Here is an 18,162-nt window from a genome sequence, read left to right on the forward strand (position 1 = left end):
GTGGAATTAAAATGTGTGGCCACCGGGAGGTCCTGCTTTCTCTGGCGGACAGAGTGCAGGTGTTCAGTGAAACGATCTCCCAGTCTGTTTCAGGTCTCGCCAGTATATAGAAGGTCGCATCGGGAGCACCGGACACAGTATCACCCCAGCCGACTCACAGGTGAAGTGTCACCTCACCTGGAAGGACTGTCTAGGGCCCTGAATGGTAGTCAAGGAGGAAGTGTAAGGGTATGTGTAGCACTTGTTCCACTTATAAGGATAAGTGCCAGGAGGGAGATCAGTGGGGAGGGATGGGGAGGATGAATGGACAAGGGAATTGCATAGGGAGCGATCCCTGCGGAAAGCAAAGGGGGGGAGAGAAAGATGTGCTTAGTGGTTGGATCCCGTTGGAGGTGGCAGAGGTTACGGAAAATTATATGTTGGACCCGGAGGCTGGTGGGGTGGTAGGTGAGGACAAGGGGAACCCTATTCCCAGTGGGGTGGCGGGAGGATGGAATGAGAGCAGATGTGCGTGAAATGGGGGAGATGTGTTTGAGAGCAGAGTTGATTGTGGAGGAAGGGAAGCCCCTTTCTTTAAAAAAGGAGGGCATCTCTTTCGTCCTGAAATGAAAAGCCTCATCCTGAGAGCAGATGCGGTGGAGACGGAGGAATTGCAAGAAGGAGATGGCATTTTTGCAAGAGACAGGGTGAGAAGAGGAGTAGTCCAGATAGCTGCGAAAGCCAGTAGGCTTATAGTAGACATCAGTAGATAAACTGTCTCCAGAGATAGAGACAGAAAGATCTAGAAAAGGGAGGGAGGTGTCGGAAATGGACGAGGTAAACTTGAGGGCAGGGTGAAAGTTGGAGGAAAAGTTAATGAAGTCAACGAGCTCAGCATGCGTGCAGGAAGCAGCGCCAATGCAGTCGTCGATGTAGCAAAAGAAAAATGGGGGACAGATACCAGAATAGGTTTGAAACATAGATTGTTCCTCAAAGCCAACAAAAAGGTAGGCATAGCTGGGACCCATATGGGTGCCCAAGGCTACACCTTTAGTTTGGAGGAAGTGGGAGGAGCAAAAGGAGAAATTATTAAGAGTAAGGACTAATTCCGCTAGATGGACCAGAATGGTGGTAGATGGGAACTGGTTCGCGTACCTCTTTGTAAGTTCTGTTGATCACCCCCTTAGCCTCTAGAATAATCTAGAGTTCATCCAATTCAAGCTCCAACTCCTTAACGTAGATTGTTAGAAGCTGCAGCTGGATGGGCTTCTCACAGTTGTAGTTGCAGGGACACTGGAGGTCTGACATCCCGCAAGAGGGGTATTCAACTATCCTGCAAGGCATTCCCACTGCTCTAACCATGCAATAAGAAAGAAAAATTAAATGAAAAGAATCTGCCTACAGCTTTTGTCTCTCCTCTGATTTGCAAATAATAACAATAAAAATTATGAATATATTATATACTGTATTTTATATACATCAAATATAATTGTAAATCACAACTACATATTATAAATATATATATATATTATATTTTTACAGTATATAAAATGACAAAGAATAGATGCCTGCGGAACATCACGTCACTTGTCACAGGTTATATCACGGTCTCGAACGACAATCTGAATGCACAGGAACGTAAGAAGCTGTACAGAGTAGTGGACTCTGCCCATCACATCACGAGTACCTCTCTCCCCACGATTGGTAGTGTCATAGAAACACTAACTAAGAACACCAGAGTGACCGAGTTTCGTTTCAAGAGTTTACTAACATGATATCATGGAGAGGCTGCAGCAGTCCCCACCGCCACCAGGACTCTGATTTTTAGGATGTACAAAGCTCATATTTATACGGCAAGACAAACAACTTAATATAACTTTCTTTGGCATCCCACAGTCAGTACATGATCAATCGCTTAAAAGACATGTCAACTATCTCTCAGCGCGAGTCTAACAGTCCTCTTAGTTCCTTGTTATCAGAACTCACAATTTACCCCCAGATGCATCCTCCCTCCTGGTTCCAGGGGCCTAGTATCTTATTAATTGGAGTTCCTGGTACTTGCGCTTACCATCGAAGGTTATTCTCGACACGCATCAGCAGTCTTAAGCCCAGCTGCTCCAGAATGGTCAAGTTCCCATCAAACACTAGTCTTAACCATTTCTACCACAGGTAGTATCTGCGGAAGGCAAGAATTACTACCAAAGATCTCTACGACCTGGGCCATGCCATCTTCTTTCAGCTACTGTACCATTAGCAGGAGATACAGAAGCCCCACATTTACAGCTTCAAGAACAGCTACTTCCCTTCAACCATTTGGTTCCTGAAGTATCAAAACTCTAATCATTACAGTTTAGAAACAGCAGGACCATTATGTGCTAAAGCATTCTTTTAGTTCTTATTGTGTCTTTTTCTTTTAAAAATTGTCTTCAAATGAACTTTACTTTTTTCTTGTGACTGCTACTTATCTGATGCCTTGTGCCTGTGGTGCTGCTGTAAGTAAGTTTCCCATTTGCACCCGTGCATACGTGTACTCGTACATATGACAGTAGACTCAGCTTTGATGTAACAGCGTGTGTTGTGTTCATCAAATGGATGTCAACACTATACCACTCGTATAACTGCACAGGTCATAAATAGCGTGTTGGTGGCACTAAAGGGTTAATATCCAGTTCCAAGTTGATTAATGGTGTATGTCAAATCACATAAGGACTGCACCAGATGTGTACATCACAATTTCCTCTCTACCTAATTGTCAGTGTGGTTTAACCGCACCCTGCTCCTGCCACAGTCCATGCTGTATGAGGCTATTAATGCCGTGTCATTATCTTGCATTGATCATTTCTGGGGGGGCAGACTCCTGGGGCTGGTGGAGAGAGAGACTGCCACTGTATGAGGCTATTAATGCCGTGTCATTATCTTGCATTGATCATTTCTGGGGGACAGTCTCCTGGGGCTGGTGGGGAGAGAGACTGCCACTGCATTGAGAGCTGGTCGCCTGTATGTCTGGGGAATGTCTTTCAGTGAGTGAGAGGAAAATATTACGAGGGAAGTAAAGAATGCATTCAACTTCTGCTCCATGTGAAGTGATTCACTTTGGAAAGTTGAATTTAAAGGCAGAATACAGGGTTAATAGGATTTTTAGCAGTGTGGGGGAACAGAGGGATCTTGGGTTCATGTCCACAGATCTGTCAAAATTGTCATCAAAGTTGATGGGGTTGGTAGGAAGGCTTATGGTTCATTTGTCAGGGGGTTCATTTCAAGAGCCATGAGCTAATGTTGCAGCTCTGATTAGATCATACTTGTGTAATACCCTGGCTTAAGACCATGCTTTATTGTATTAATAAAGTTATGCTGTAGGGTATTTTATTTTCTGTGGATTTTTTCAAAAAGCAATATGTACATTTAATTACATTATACAATTGAATATTTCATGTCTTTTGCTGTTTAAAATAATAATTCAGTTGATTAAGTTAGACTGTTGTAATAGCCAATAGGACTTATTTTGTTAACATTTTGTCTAATAAGATGCACCAGAACATTCTGGAGGGCTTGGGGGAAGCCATTTTTAGGGGGAGAGTGCAGGAGTTTTGGAGGGAAAAGGAGAAAGGAAATGGACAGCAAGCATAACAGAAGAACATGAACTCACTTGGAAGGGTAGATACTGCTGTTGGAAATTCCTCATGCAGACAATGATCTAATGGAGGAAGTATAGATAACTTTTAATTAGCTAGTTATCACAGGACCTTGGAGAATGTTTGACATCTTGCCCTTGGACTTGGTGTGAAATTTATTTATGTTTCGTTTGTCTGTGTTTTCAGGTGGAATTATTTGGTACTATGAGTAACGTGTTGGAGCATGGCCAAGTGGTTAAGGCGTCAGTCTAGTTCAAGCCTCAGCTGAGGCAGCGTGTTGTGTCCTTGAGCAAGACACTTAGCCACACATTGTTCTGCGACGACACCAGTGCCAAGCAGTATCGGCCCTAATGCCCTTCCCTTGGACAACATTGGCGGCGTGGAGAGGGTTTGCCTCATTACAGAAAGGATGTGGAAGCTTTAGAGAGGGTGCAGAGGAGAGTTACCAGTATGCTGCCTGGATTAGAAAACATATCTTATGTGGAAAGACTGAGCAAGTCGGGGCTTTTCTCTTCTTTGGAGCGAAGGAGGATGAGAGATTGATAGATGTACAAGTGGAAAGAAGCATAGATTGAGTAGATTTTTTTCCTCAGGGCATAAGTGGTTTATGCCAGGAGGCATAATTTTAAGATGACTGGAGGGGAAGTGTAGGGGGTAAATCAGAGGTAAGATTTTTATAAAGCGAGTGGTGGGTGTGTGGAACACCCTGTCAAGGGGTGATGGTGGAGGCAGATTCATTAGGAGCATTTAAGAAACTCTTAAAAAGATGATAGAAAAATAGAGGGCTATGTTGGAGGGAAGGGTCATATTCTTGGTTAGTCAGGGCATGTAGAGATATGAGGAGAAGGCAGGAGGTTAGGGCTGAGAGGGAAAGTGGATCAGCCATGATGAAATGGCAGAGCAGACCACCAAATGGCCTAATTCAGCTCCTACTGTATATCCTATGGTCTTGTATTGATCTTGGAGTAGGTTAAAGGATCAGCACAATATTGTGGGCCAAATGGCCTCCACTATACTATGGTGTTCTATATTTAATATACAGTATTTTCCAGATCCAATAAATTCTCCTAACTCAAAGTGAAGCACTAAGGAAATTACAGGTAGGCAGTGACACACTGCTGTGTATTACTGTGATTGTAAACACGTCAAATTTCAGTTCATTGTCATCTGCACTTTTTAGTTCAAGTTGTGTTCTTTTGTATAAAAATGTTTATAACTTGAATCTATGTACGAGTGCAAGGAAAACTTACTTGCAACAGCATCACAGGCATTGTATAAGCAGCGGTTGTTGTGGCTAACTCTAAATTGTGGGATTACCTCCTCTAAAGCAACATGGGAGCACCTTTATTAGAGGAATTATGGTAGATCTCAAAGATGACTTCCCACCAACCTCTCAAGGTTGATTTGGGGTGGGCAATACATGGTCGCCTTGCTTGAGATGGTTTCATCCTGACTGGAACAGCTTGAAGCAAAAGAAAAACGAAGTACACCATCTGAACACAAACAGAACCAATTCTAGCTTTGCTTTCAGTGTTAATGTTCTGAAAAGTTCCTGGTCAGGGCTCAGTAACATCAGTTATTCCCTACTGATGACAGCATTGATGACACGGTTATTCTTTCAACCATCGGGTTCCTGAACCGGCATGGATAACTTCACTCTCCTCCACACTGAGCTGATTCCACAGCGTATAGACTCACTTACAAGGACTCTGTAACTTATTTCTCAATATTATTTATTATTATTTGATTTTTTTTTGTATTTGCAGAGTTAGTTTTTTTTTCGTACATTGTTGTCAGTCTTTGTAGTTTTTCATTGATTCCCTTGTATTTCTTTGTTTCTACTGTGAATGCCTGGAAGAAAATGACTCTCATGGCGACATTTATATACTGAGATAATAAATTTACTTTGAACTTTGATGTGAGGAAGCTTATATAAACAGGCTGCCTTGCTCATCTTTTTTTTGCTGAAGCAGGTTGCAAGATCCTTGGAAGGAGCTGAAGCGGTGATCCTACTAACCTACGGCCTTGGTAACGTTCCTGATGACGACTGGTTCTTCAAACTACTGCACAAAGCCGTGACCGCTGGGGCTTTGATTGTTAGCAGCACCCAGTGCTATCGAGGTGCTGTGTGTGAAGTTTCCCAGGTTAGTTCTAACATTTGCTAAGTTCATCGGGTGTATGAGGTGAGAGGCATAGATAGAGTGACTGTTTCCTAGGTCACAAATGGCTCGTATGAGTTCATTGTAGCTGACGTGGAAAAGTGTTAAGGCTGATTCATACTTGTGCATACTAGCTTATGCCGTAGCCTACGCAAGTGGGCTACGCCATTGTGAGCATTTATACTTGTACATTGGTGAGTCTGCCTCGCGCTGCAATTCACCGCCAAAACGCTAGCTGGCGGTGGGGTTTTTGTGCCACTGTGTTGAGTTTCTTCGTGTTGAAACTCAACACGAAGAAACTCAAACTTCAAACAATGGCGACTGAAACTGAAGGAGGGTGAATTTTCTGTATGTACAGTGCAGTGTCACTTAACAGAATCGGGAATTTTCAGCCAAAATCGATTTGTCAAAAAAATCGGCACGTATGCGCACATACCTGCCTGTGTAAGGCTTCATGGCCATGGTAGTCTTTCTCAAGGTAAACAAGCTTAAAGCCAGCGTCTTTTCTCGTAAAAGCGAAAATCCTCTTTCGGTTAACGAAAACAGGTACAGGTCTTTCGTAAGAGCGAAACGTGTCCTCCATAATTTCGGAGGTCTGTAAATCTTTATGGAAAGCATTGCAGCCAGAGTTCCTCCCCTGCCCTTCAGTCGCCCAATGGGAAACTATTGCAGCGTAAGAGAAAATGCGACGCTACCAAGCGGACCAATCACAGTTGTTTCGGTCTGCGTTGCCGCGAAGCGTAGTTATGTTTTGGGAGAGGTGCGCATTAGGCTTAGGGTTGGCGTACTGTACAGCGTAGGGTTTGCGGCTATGCCGTACCTATGGCCTACATTTGACGCATAAGTATAAATCAGCCTTGACCCGTTCATGACCTTGGTGGTACGTCCTTTCAGACTTTTGTGTCTTCTGCCCAATGCAGGAGGGGAGAAGACAGAATGTCTGGGCTGAGTGGAGCCTTTGATTATGCAGGCTGCTTTATCAAACCAGCAAGAAGGGTGTCACTGTAGTGTAGTGGTTAGCACTATGCTTTACAGTACTAGTGACACGGGTTCAATTCCCGCTGCTACCTGTAAGGTGTTTGTACGTTGCCCCTGTGACCATGTGGGTTTCCTCTGGGTGCTCAGGTTTCCTCCCACATTCCAAAGGTCTACTGGGTGATAGGTTAATTGGTTATTTTTAAATTGTCCTGTGACCAGGCTAGGGTTAAAAACAGGGGATCGCTGGGCAGTGCAGCTTGAAGGGCTGGAAGGGATATTCCACACTAAATAAACCAATAAATATAGAAAGTGTAGACAGAGTCCATGAGCGGGTAGGTTGGTTTTTGTGATGGACTGGGCTGTATCATGGCAACTTCACCAGAAAGACTACAGTGGTTCAAGGAGGTTGTTCAACACCACCCTCTCTGGGGCAATTAGTGATGGGCAACAAACGCTGGGCTTGCCGGTGATTGAGGCACAGCTCAATCTCTACACTTTCTGGGGAGACTGAGGTGTGCTCGACTTCCCACCCCAATTCTTACAGCTTTTCACAGGAGCACCATCGAGAGTGTCCTGTCTGGCTGTGTCGTTGTGTGGTACGGAAGCTACAAGGCATTGAACCGCAACACCCTACAGAGGATAGTAAAAACAACCAAGAAGTTCACTGGGGTCTCCCCACCCCCCAGAGTAGGGACTGTAAGCATTGTATATGAAGGGGCAAACGCATTGTTGAGGATCCTTAACACCCGTCCCACAGTCTCTTAGACCCACCACCGTCACTAAAGAGGTACTGAAGCATCCGGAATAGGACTGTCAGACTGGGTAACAGCTTCTTCCCTCAGGCTGTGAGACTAATGAATACCCTGCCACCACTGAGGGCTCGTCACTAGGAGAGCAAGCTGCTTACTGCTTATCTGTGCGGTGCACTTCACATGCATATTGAATTATATTTTATTAACTTATATGTGGTAATATTTTGATTGATGTGCTGTGTGTGACATATGTTTTGTTGGTACACTGTGGCCTGGAGGAATGTTGTTTCATTTGGTTGCATATATGCTCAGTCAGGTGAAAATAAACTTGAACTTGAGGCCCATAATCCCAAAATTACATTTAAAAAGCTACGAATTACAAAAAATTACATCCCAAAATTTACATTTAAATAACCCTCAGAAAAGTTATCCACTGAGGGGTATAGAAAGGGTAAATGCAAGCAGGCTTTTCTCATTACTTTTTCCGCTGGGTGAGACTACAGCTATAAGTCATGGGTTAAGGGTGAAAGGTGAAAAGTTTAAGGGGAACATGAGGGAGAACCTCTTCACGCAGAGGTTGTGAGAGTGTGGAATGAGCACAAATGGTGCATGCAAGCTTCATTTCAACATTTAAGAGAAGTTTGGATGGTAGGGGTAGGGCAGCCTATGGGAGTAGGCAGTTTAAGTGGCCTCAGCATAGACTAGATGAGCTGAAGAGCCTGTTTCTGTGCTGTACTTTTCTATGACTCTGACTAAAACTATCTTCATGAAAGCTCTCATCCTGAGGTGGTTTGCAATATCTTCACATAGTATCCCCATCTCCCTTGACATACCTTGCTCTGTAATAAGACTATTAAATGGTTTCCTAGTCAAATAAGGTGGACTTTTGACCTTGCAATCTTCCACATTATGACCCTGCACCTTATTGTTTACCTGCACTACACTTTCACTGTAGTTGTTACTGTTTTACTGATTTCTACTTCAATGCACTGTCTTGAATGGACCTCTTGTACAATAAGATAAACTCTTGGGCTCACCAACTACCTCGTTATCATCTTGCACTTTATCGTTTGCCTGCACTGTACTCTGTCAGTAGTTTTTACACTCTTATCTGCATTGTTATTGTTTTGCTCTATACTGGCTCCATGCACGGTGTAATGATTTGATCTGTATGAACAGTAGGTTAGACAAGCATTTCACTGTATCTTCATACATGTGATGATAATAAGCTAATACCAATAATAAGTCCTAATGAAGGGTCTCAGCATGAAACATGGACTACTTACTCTTTTCCAGAGATGCTGCCTGCTGAGTTCCTCTAGCATTTTGTGTGTGGTGCTTTGAATTTCCAGCAGCTGCAGATTTGATTGTGATAGCAAATATAATTTGATCTGAACGAACAATATAACAGAGAAGTTTTTCGCTGTTTCTTGGTACATGTGACAACAATTACCCAATTCCAGTACCAATTTTACATTCACCCAAAAGCTGGCCACAGCCGGAGTCATCCTCGGACATGACATAACAAGGGAAGCAGCCATTGCCAAGCTGGTGTGGGTCCTGAATCAATCAGAGGACAGTGGACAGAGACGAGAGGTTTGTGAATGGCCTTGTTATCCTTGGTATTGTGTAGATGTTAGATATAACCTCTTCTGAAGTACGGCTGCTATATGAGGTCAATAAGCAGTGACTAAAGCTAAAGGGATGAGCATTGTGTATAGCTTGAAGGTGAGAAGGGAGAACAGTTTAAAAGAGACGTGGGGAAAATTCTTTTACACAGAGTCGTGGGTGCCTGGAGCAGGTTGTCAGTGGTGGAAACAGATACTATAGTGGCATTAAGATGTTTTTAGACAGCAGATGAATATTCAGAGTAGAGGGATATGGATCATGTGCAGACAGATCGAATTAGGTTTTTAATGTAATGATCACCCGAAGGCCTTGTCCCTGTGCTGACCTCTTTTAAGTTCTACCTATATTCCAGCTACCTGAATAGTTCTATTGTAAATAGTTTCAGCTCCGTTCCAAAGCTTCAACCTTTGTCGTAGAGACAAAGCACCAAGGCTGGCCTTTCGGTTCATCTAGTCTATGCCAAATCACTTTACAAGGTACAAGAAGTATAAAGTGGCCCCTGAGTATATTTCTGTGTGTTTGTAGTCGTCTTCTGCTGTAGCTCATCCACTTCAAGGTTCAATGTGTTGTGCATTCAGAGATGCTCTTCTGCACACCACTGTTGTCATGTTTGGTTAATTGAGTTACTGTCGCCTTCCTGTCAGCTTGAACTAGTTTGGCCATTCTCTTCTGACCTCTCTCAATAACAAGGAACTTTCACCCACAGAACTGCTGTTCACTGGATGTTTTTTATTTGTTTATCATGACAGTTTCTGTAAACTCTAGAGACTGATGTGTGTGAAAATCCCAGGAGATCAACAGTCTCTGAGATACTCAAACCACTCCATCTGGCACCAACAATCATTCCAAGGTCAATGTCACTTAGATCACATTTCTTCCTTATTCTGATGTTTGGTCTGAGTAAAAGCTGAGCCGCTTGACCATGCCTGCATACTCTTGTATATTAAGTTGCTGTCACACGATTGGCTGATTAGATATTCGCATTAACGAGCAGGTATACAGCTGTAACTAATAAAGTGGCCACTGAATGTTCCAAGGTATGTAACTGTGTGCAGGAGCAAAGAAAACTTAACCGGAATCGGGTTTAATGTCATTGGTGTATGTCGTGAAATTTGTTAACTTAGCGGCAGCTGTACAATGCAATACATGATAAATATAGAAAAAATAAACAGATGAATTACAGTAAGTATATATGTATATTAAACAGCTAAATTAAAAATAGTAGCGAAAAAGCAGAAATAAAAACTAGTGATGTAGTGTTCATAGGTTCAATGTTCATTTGATGTCAAAGCTTTTGAGGAGATGTTAGGGCAGTATTCAAAGTTTTGGTCAAAGTTCAGCACCTTTACTAGGAAAAGGAAGTGCAGGGTGGAAGTGGTGAGATTTGCAGAGGTGTTCTTTTTTTTCAGAGTTCAGAGCCCAGACCTGCCACCAGTTGGTGGAGGTGTTAAATCGGGGGTCCGAGCTGGATGGGACAAATTACACTGCGGGTATTTGTTCAAGGGAAAATGGCGAGTGTGTGTCCACTTACTGCTGTTTATTTTGCAGCTGATGAAACAGAACATCTGTGGGGAAATCACAGTCCATCTGTAGGTTTGAAAGCTGCCACAGGGTCATCACTTTGACCAGAACCGTAAAGCAACTCTTTGCATTCCACCGGCCAACAAATTTTTTCAGAAGTGTTGCTTTCTCAGAATTTTTGTTCGTTTATGATAGACCACTTGAAGCTGAACACAAATGTAATTTCAGACTACTTGTCTCACATAGGAATTTAGGGAAACAAGAAATTAATTATTGATTATATTGCATTCATTTGCATAACGGTGCTGATGCTTTGCAATAGTTCAACTAAGCTAAAAATGTTTTGTTGATGATTTTCATTTGTACTCACTGTTTGAGGCTTCTTGCTGAAACATCCAACAATAATCAGCCAGCATTGATGGATCCCTGATACCATTTCTCCATGACCACAATGTCCTGGTGAAACCTTTCACCGTGCTTCTCACTGACAGCACCAAGATTTGCAGGGAACCAGTCTAAATGGGAAAGCAAAAATGAATCTTTAGTGACATGTCGCACTTTATGCATGTTGTCAACCAGTTGCACATAGCTTGATGCTCCGTAGTTGCCAAAATATTTATAACAACATCCTTGAATGCCTTCCATGCAATTTTTCTCTGGTCCCACTCGAAGTTCTTCAAATTGCCTGTCATTGATGACCCATTTGATTTATGGACCAGCAAAAATGCCTTCCTTAATCTTGGCATCAGTTATTCTGACTTGAATTATGACTTGAAATAACTAATAAAGGGTGATTTCAAAACAATGTTGCATGATGGGGAAATTTCATGGTGATTTTCACGATCAGCAGCGAAAAATCCATAAGATACAACCGGAGTATTCAGAAAGTGAAATCTTTGTTGTCCAGTGTTTTTTCCCTGCCCCTTTTCCCTCTGAAGGCATCGAGCTGGCAAAGGACACTGTAGATGTGCTGTGCCTCTAATCTTAGCAGGGCTCAGAGTGATCTTTCTTCCCCAGTGCATGAACAATTCTGCCCTGCCTGAAGTTCTCCTCCCTCCCTCTCTTATACTTCTTAAGTAAGGATAACCCTAAAAGTCTTGAAGCGATTGGACCTACATTTCATGTGACTGGATTAAACTTAAGTACATTCACTGTAAGTAAATACAAATTGGTGGATGAACTTAGCAGGTCAGGCAGCATCTGTGGAAGGAAATCAACATTTCAGATACAGATGAAGGGTCTCGTACTGAAAAGCTGATTGACCAGCAGCTCACTATTTTGTTCCAGATTCCAGCAACTGCAGTTTCTTCAAAATTCAAAACAAATTTATTGGACTAAGTATGTAGACCATATACAACCTTGAGATCCATCCTCTTACAGGCAACTACAAAGCAAAGAAGAGCAATAGAATTCACGAAAAACCACACAAAAACACACACACACACACACACACACACACACGCACACAACACTTGTGTCTCCATTTACCAAAAAATAAGTAACTCAACAGTAAGACCTTTTAGATCAAAGCTAAATAAGAATCTCGGCATTGGAATGAGCTAGTTGGGCCAAGGAGCCTGGTTCCATTCTGACTATCTCTGTAACTAAAGTTCAAAGCAGATGTTATTATTAAAGTATGTGCATGTCACCATACACAACCATGAGGTTAATTTTCTTGTGGGCATCCTCAAAAAATCAATGGAATATTAAACATAACAGAACGAATCAATGAAAGAAGCCCAGACTGGGGCATTCAGCCGGAGTGCAGAAGACAGCAAACTGCAACCACAAAAAGAAGTAACGATAATTAATAAAAAAATAAATAAATATCAAGAACATAAGATGAAGAGTCCTTGAAAGTGAGTCCTTTGGTTGTGGGAACGTTTCAATGATGGGCCAATTGAAGTTGATTGAAGTTATCTTCTTTGGTTCAGGAGCCTGATAGTTGGGGGTAACAAGCTGTTTCTGAACTTGGTGGCATGAGTCCTGAGGCTCTTGTAACTCCTCCTGATGACAGCAGTGAGAAGAGGGCATGTTCTGGGTGGTGGGATTTCCTAATAATGGATTGGACCCTCCCCCCACCTTTTTTATAGGGCCTCTGCCTCTTCCCTCTACAGTCCTGACGAAGGTTTCCTGCCCGAAACGTTGACTGATCATTTCCACGGATGCTGCCCGACCTGCTGAGTTCCTCCAGCGTGTTGTGTGTGTTGCTAATAATGGATACTGTGACAGCATTCCTTGTAGATGTGCTCAATGCCCAGGACGGCTTTGCCCGTGATGGACTGGGATGTATCCACTACTTTGAGCAACACTCACAACACGCTGGAGGAACTCAGCAGGTTGGGCAGCATCCGTGGAAACGATGAGTCGACGTTTCGGGCCAGAACCCTTCGTCAGGACAGAAACGTCGACTCATCGTTTCCATGGATGCTGCCCAACCTGCTAAGTTCCTCCGGCGTGTTGTGCGTGTTGCTTTAACCCCAGCATCTGCAGGTTATTTTGTGATTACGATCCACTACTTTGGATGTACGATGGCATTAAAGCACTGTTATGATTAACTTTATCACTGATTTTCTGAAAAGCAGCCTTTGGTATATCAATGTAAAAATCCTAATTAATTTAAATAAAAACATTGACAGGAGAAAGTTGTGAGTCCTGGATATGATTCGATGTTAGGAGATGCTGAACTTGCTCAGCCAGAGGTTTTTTGCAGGAAAAATCCCATCCCAGAGACACCCCACTTGCCCTTTTAACTCTGTAAACATCAATGCAAACATTAGTGCAAATGTTGAAATTCTCCTTTGGGACTTCCTGCAAATATTGGCAAGAATATCACGCTTCTATTTTTACCAGAGTGAAACATGTCTCTAACTGGTTTATAAGATTATGAGAGGCAGAGATAAAGTAGACAGACAGTACTTTTTTCCCAGGGTTGGCATGTCTATTACCAGCGAGCATGCATTTAAGGTGAGAGGGGGGTAATTTCAAAGGAGATGTGAGGGGCAAGCTTTTTCACAAAGAGAGTGTTAGGTGGCTGGAATGTGCTGCCTGGGGTGGTGGTAGAGGCAGAAACATTAGGGACTATTAGATAGCCACGTAAATGTGAGGAAAATAGAAGAACGTAGACATTATGTAGGCAGGAGGGATCAGTTGGTCATTTGATTACTGATTTAATTGGATCAGCACAAGGGCCAAAGGGTCTGTTCCTGTGCTGTATTCTTCCATGTGTGGGACCAGGTGGAAGCAAATGTTGGGCAGAGTACACCGGTCATGCTACTAGACGTGGTCTCCTCCCCGGATCACCACTTGTGGTCCCCAACTGAGAGGTTCATGTGAGGCCCAACAGGCTCTACGCAGCTGCCAGTCCTCAGGCGGCATATCACTAAATCCCCTTCCTGAGATGGCTGTCAAAGGCCTTTAGAATCATAGTCAAAGGGTCATACAGCACAGAACCAGACCCCTCATTCCAACTTGTCAATGCTGACCAAGATCCCCATCTGAGATACCCCATTTTCCTGTGTTTGACGGATATAAGAACATAAGAAATAGGAGCAGGAATCGGCCATTTTGCCTCTCGAGCCGGCTCCGCCATTCAATAAGACCATGGCTGATCTGGTGATGGACTCAGCTCCATCAACCTCCCTCTAAACCTTTCCTATTCTTGTTTTTTCAACTATATGCCACAAGAGGGCACAGGTTTAAGGTGCTGTGGAGTAGGTACAGAGGAGATGTCAGAGGTAAGTTTTTTACTCAGAGTGGTGAGTGCGTGGAATGGGCTGCTGGCAACGGTGGTGGAGGCGGATACGATAGGGTCTTTTAAGAGACTTTTGGATAGGTACATGGAGCTTAGAAAAATAGAGGGCTATGTGTAACCCTAGTAATTTCTAAGGTAGGGACATGTTCGGCTCAACTTTGTGGGCCAAAGGGCCTGTATTGTGCTTTAGGTTTTCTATGTTCCTATATTTAAATTCCTCTGATGGGCAGTAATATTTAAAATATTCTAATTGTTTAAATAGAGTTATATGGTGATACAGCACAGAAAAGGGACCCCTCGGCCCATCTAGTTAATGCCGAACTGTTAATCTGCCTCCTTCCATCGTCCCACACTTGGACAATGGCCCTCCATACCCTGTCCGTCCATGTACTTGTCCAAACTTCTCTTAAATGTTGCTATCAAACCCACACCCACCACTCCCACTGGAAGCTTGTTCCACACTCCATAAGACAGAAGCAGAATTAGACCAACGGGACAATTGAGTCTGCTCCACCATTCTATCGCGGCTGATTTATTATCTCTCCCAACCCCATTCTCCTGCCTTCTCCCGTAAGTTTGATGCCCTAACTAATCAAGAACTTATCAACCCCTACTTTAAATATACCAAATGACTTGGCTTCCACTCACACCTCCCTCTGAGTGAAGAAGTCATCCTCCCCTCAGATTCCCCTTAAATATTTCACCTTTCATCCTTAATCTATGACCTCTAGTTCTAGCCTAGCCAAACCTTAGTGGAAAAAGGCCTGCTTGCATTAACCCTATCTATACCCCTCATAATTATGTATACATGCTAATAACATTTCAAAAATTAATACATATTAACATACAATACTGTGCAAAAGCCTTAGGCACATATATATAGCTAGGGCGCGTAAGAATTTTGCACAGTATTGTAGTAATCTTATGTATTACACTGTAACGATGCAAAAAAAAAACAAATTTCATGACATATGTGAACGATGATAAACCTAATTCTGTTAGGGGTCTCTTGTGGAATAAGAGTAGGAAGGGGGTGGAGAATGGGGAATCATGGTTGGGAAAAGGGGAAGGGGGAGGGGAGGGAGCAGGAAGCACCAGAGAGACATTCTGTAATGATCAATAAACCAATTGTTTTGAATCACATGATCTTGCCTTGTGTCTTAGGGTTGGGTGTGTCTGCACCTGTGTCACCTCTTGCCCCCCTCCCCCCCGCCCTGGCACTCCTTCTCTGCCACCTGTCCCAAACCCCTCTCCCGCCAGATTTACAAACCCGGTCTCTGCTCCACGTTGACAAGTACAGTACCGTGCAGCAGTCTTAGGCACCCCAGCTATATATATATGTGCCTAAGACTTTTGCACAGCACTGTAAAGCACAATATGATGCTGAGCAGTGATCTGACAAAGGTTGTACAATCACGAGGAACATAGATAAGGTTGATGGTCTCAGTTTCTTTCCCCCAGGGTAGGGAAGTCAAAGCCTAGAGGGCAGAGGTTTATGGTGAGAGGGTGAGTGTCAAGGGGGGAATCTGACAGCTACATTTTTCAACACAGTTGATGGTAGGTATAATAGTTACATAAATAGTGCAAAAATAAAAATAAAAAAGTGATGAAATAGTGTTCGTGGGTTCAATGTCCACTTACAGATTGGATGGCAGAGGGGAAGAAGCTATTCCTGAATTGTTGGGTGTGTGCCTTCAGTCCCCTGTAATGAGATTACTTTTTCCAAAGATACAGTACTTCTTTTTCTCACTGGTGACTGTTCAGTCACTTTACTGAAGGTAGTACCTCCTTGGCCTGAAGGCACAGATTAAACAAAGTCCAGATTTGCAAGGGTTTTCTCCGCACTGACCAAAGGAAATGATCATTGGCTGGTGTGCAAGATACCAATATCTTGTGGATATTGGGCCACAAGATGGCAGAAAGGCTCCATGCCTGATCTATCGATTGAAAACACTGATCACGTTCCTTCTCCTGCTGTGAACGGGAGTTAGCAATAAATTGGTTCATGGATTATTTTTCCAAAAAGGCCTTTTATTCATAAAAATTTGACTATTCAATTTAAGGAGCATTTGTTAGGTCAGGGCCTGTACTCACTGGAGTTTGAAAAATGGAGAGGGGAAAATCTCATTGAAACCTATTTAAATATCGATTGAGTGGATATGGAGAGTATGTTTCCTACAGTGGAGAAATCTGGGACCAGAGGACACAGCCTCAGATGTCCCTTTAAAATAGAGGTGAAGAAAAATTTCTTTAGCCGTCCTGTTGCGCTCACCTCAATAATAAGTAAATGTTTTGCGAGGCTGGTCAAGGACTACTTCTGCAGCATGCTACCACCCACACTGGACTCCTTACAATTCGCCTTCCGACACAACCGATCAGCATATGACACAATAGCAACAGCTCTACACACCTCAAGAAGAGGGATGCTAACGTGAGAATGCTGTTCTTGGACTACAGTTTGGCATAATTCCCTCCAGGCTTGACAAGAAGCTCAGAGACCTTGGCCTTTACCTTGCCTTGTGCAGCTGGAGCCTGGATTTTATATTGGATCACTGGCAGGAGCTAAAAGTGGGCCCCCTCACCTCTGCCTCTCTGACTTTCAACACAGGAGCCCCCCACCCCTGGGCTGTGTCCTAAGCCCCCTGCTTTATTCTCTGTACACCCATGCCTTAGTCGGCACCCATAACTTCAGTCTGCCTAGTAAATTTGCAGGTGATTGGCCTTATTTCAAATAATAATGAGGTAGCCTACAGAGAGGTCAGCACCCTGATACAGTGGTGACAAGAAAACAACCTCTCCATCAATGTCGCAAAAACAAAAGAGCTAGGTTGTAGACCACAGGAGGAATGGAGACCGGCTAATCCCTATTGACGTCAATGGATCTGGGGTTGAGAGGGTGAACAGCTTCAAGTTCCTTGTTATACACATTACTGAGGACCTCACTTGGTCTGTACACACCGGCTGTGTGGTGAAAAAAAACACAACAGCACCTCTTTCACCTCAGACGGCTGAAGAAGTTTGCACAAGTTCCCAAATCCTAAGAACTGTCTACAGGGGCACAATTGAGAGCATCCTGACTGGCTGCATCACTGCCTGGTATGGGAACTGTACTTCCCTCAATCGCATGGCTCTGCAGAGAGTGGTGCTGACAGCCCAGCGCATCTGTAGATGTGAACTTCCTACTATTCAGTACATTTACAGCATCAGGTGAGTAAAAAGGGCCCAAAGGATCACTGGGGACCCAAGTCACCCCAACCACAAACTGTTCCAACTGCTACCATCCGGGAAATTTTACCGCAGCATAAAAGCCAGGACCAACAGGCTCCAGGATGGCTTCTTCCACCAGGCCATCAGACTGATTAATTCACGCTGACACAATTGTATTTCTGAGCTTTATTGACTGTTCTGTTGTTTATCTTACTGTACATAGTATTTGTTACAAATTACTATAATTTGCACATTCAGATGGAGATTTAACAATAAAGATTTTTACTCCTCATGTTTGTGAAGGATGTAGGAAAGAGAGTCAATTCAATTCAGAACGTTTCCTTAATTGATACATAGAAGTCCTAACGAAAGAGCATGTGATACTTGATTTGCTATTAGGGATTGAGACAGGGTAGGTGACAGAAGTTTATGTAGGGAAACACTTTGCATCCTGTCAGAATAAAAGGCAAGAATAGCAGGTTGGGGAACTTTGGTTTTGAGAGATATTTAGATCCTGGTTGAGAAACAAAAAGGAAATGCCTAGCAGGTAT

The 18,162-nt window shown here is 43.2% G+C and overlaps 1 pseudogene; it reads left to right on the forward strand.

Annotated features, from left to right (window-relative positions):
• Positions 1–13,986, forward strand: part of LOC140199701 (L-asparaginase 1-like) — a 38,750-nt pseudogene extending 24,764 nt beyond the window's left edge.
• The last annotated feature ends 4,176 nt before the right edge of the window (positions 13,987–18,162 follow it).

Source organism: Mobula birostris, chromosome 6 (assembly GCF_030028105.1).
Source record: "Mobula birostris isolate sMobBir1 chromosome 6, sMobBir1.hap1, whole genome shotgun sequence".
NCBI lineage: Eukaryota > Metazoa > Chordata > Chondrichthyes > Myliobatiformes > Myliobatidae > Mobula > Mobula birostris.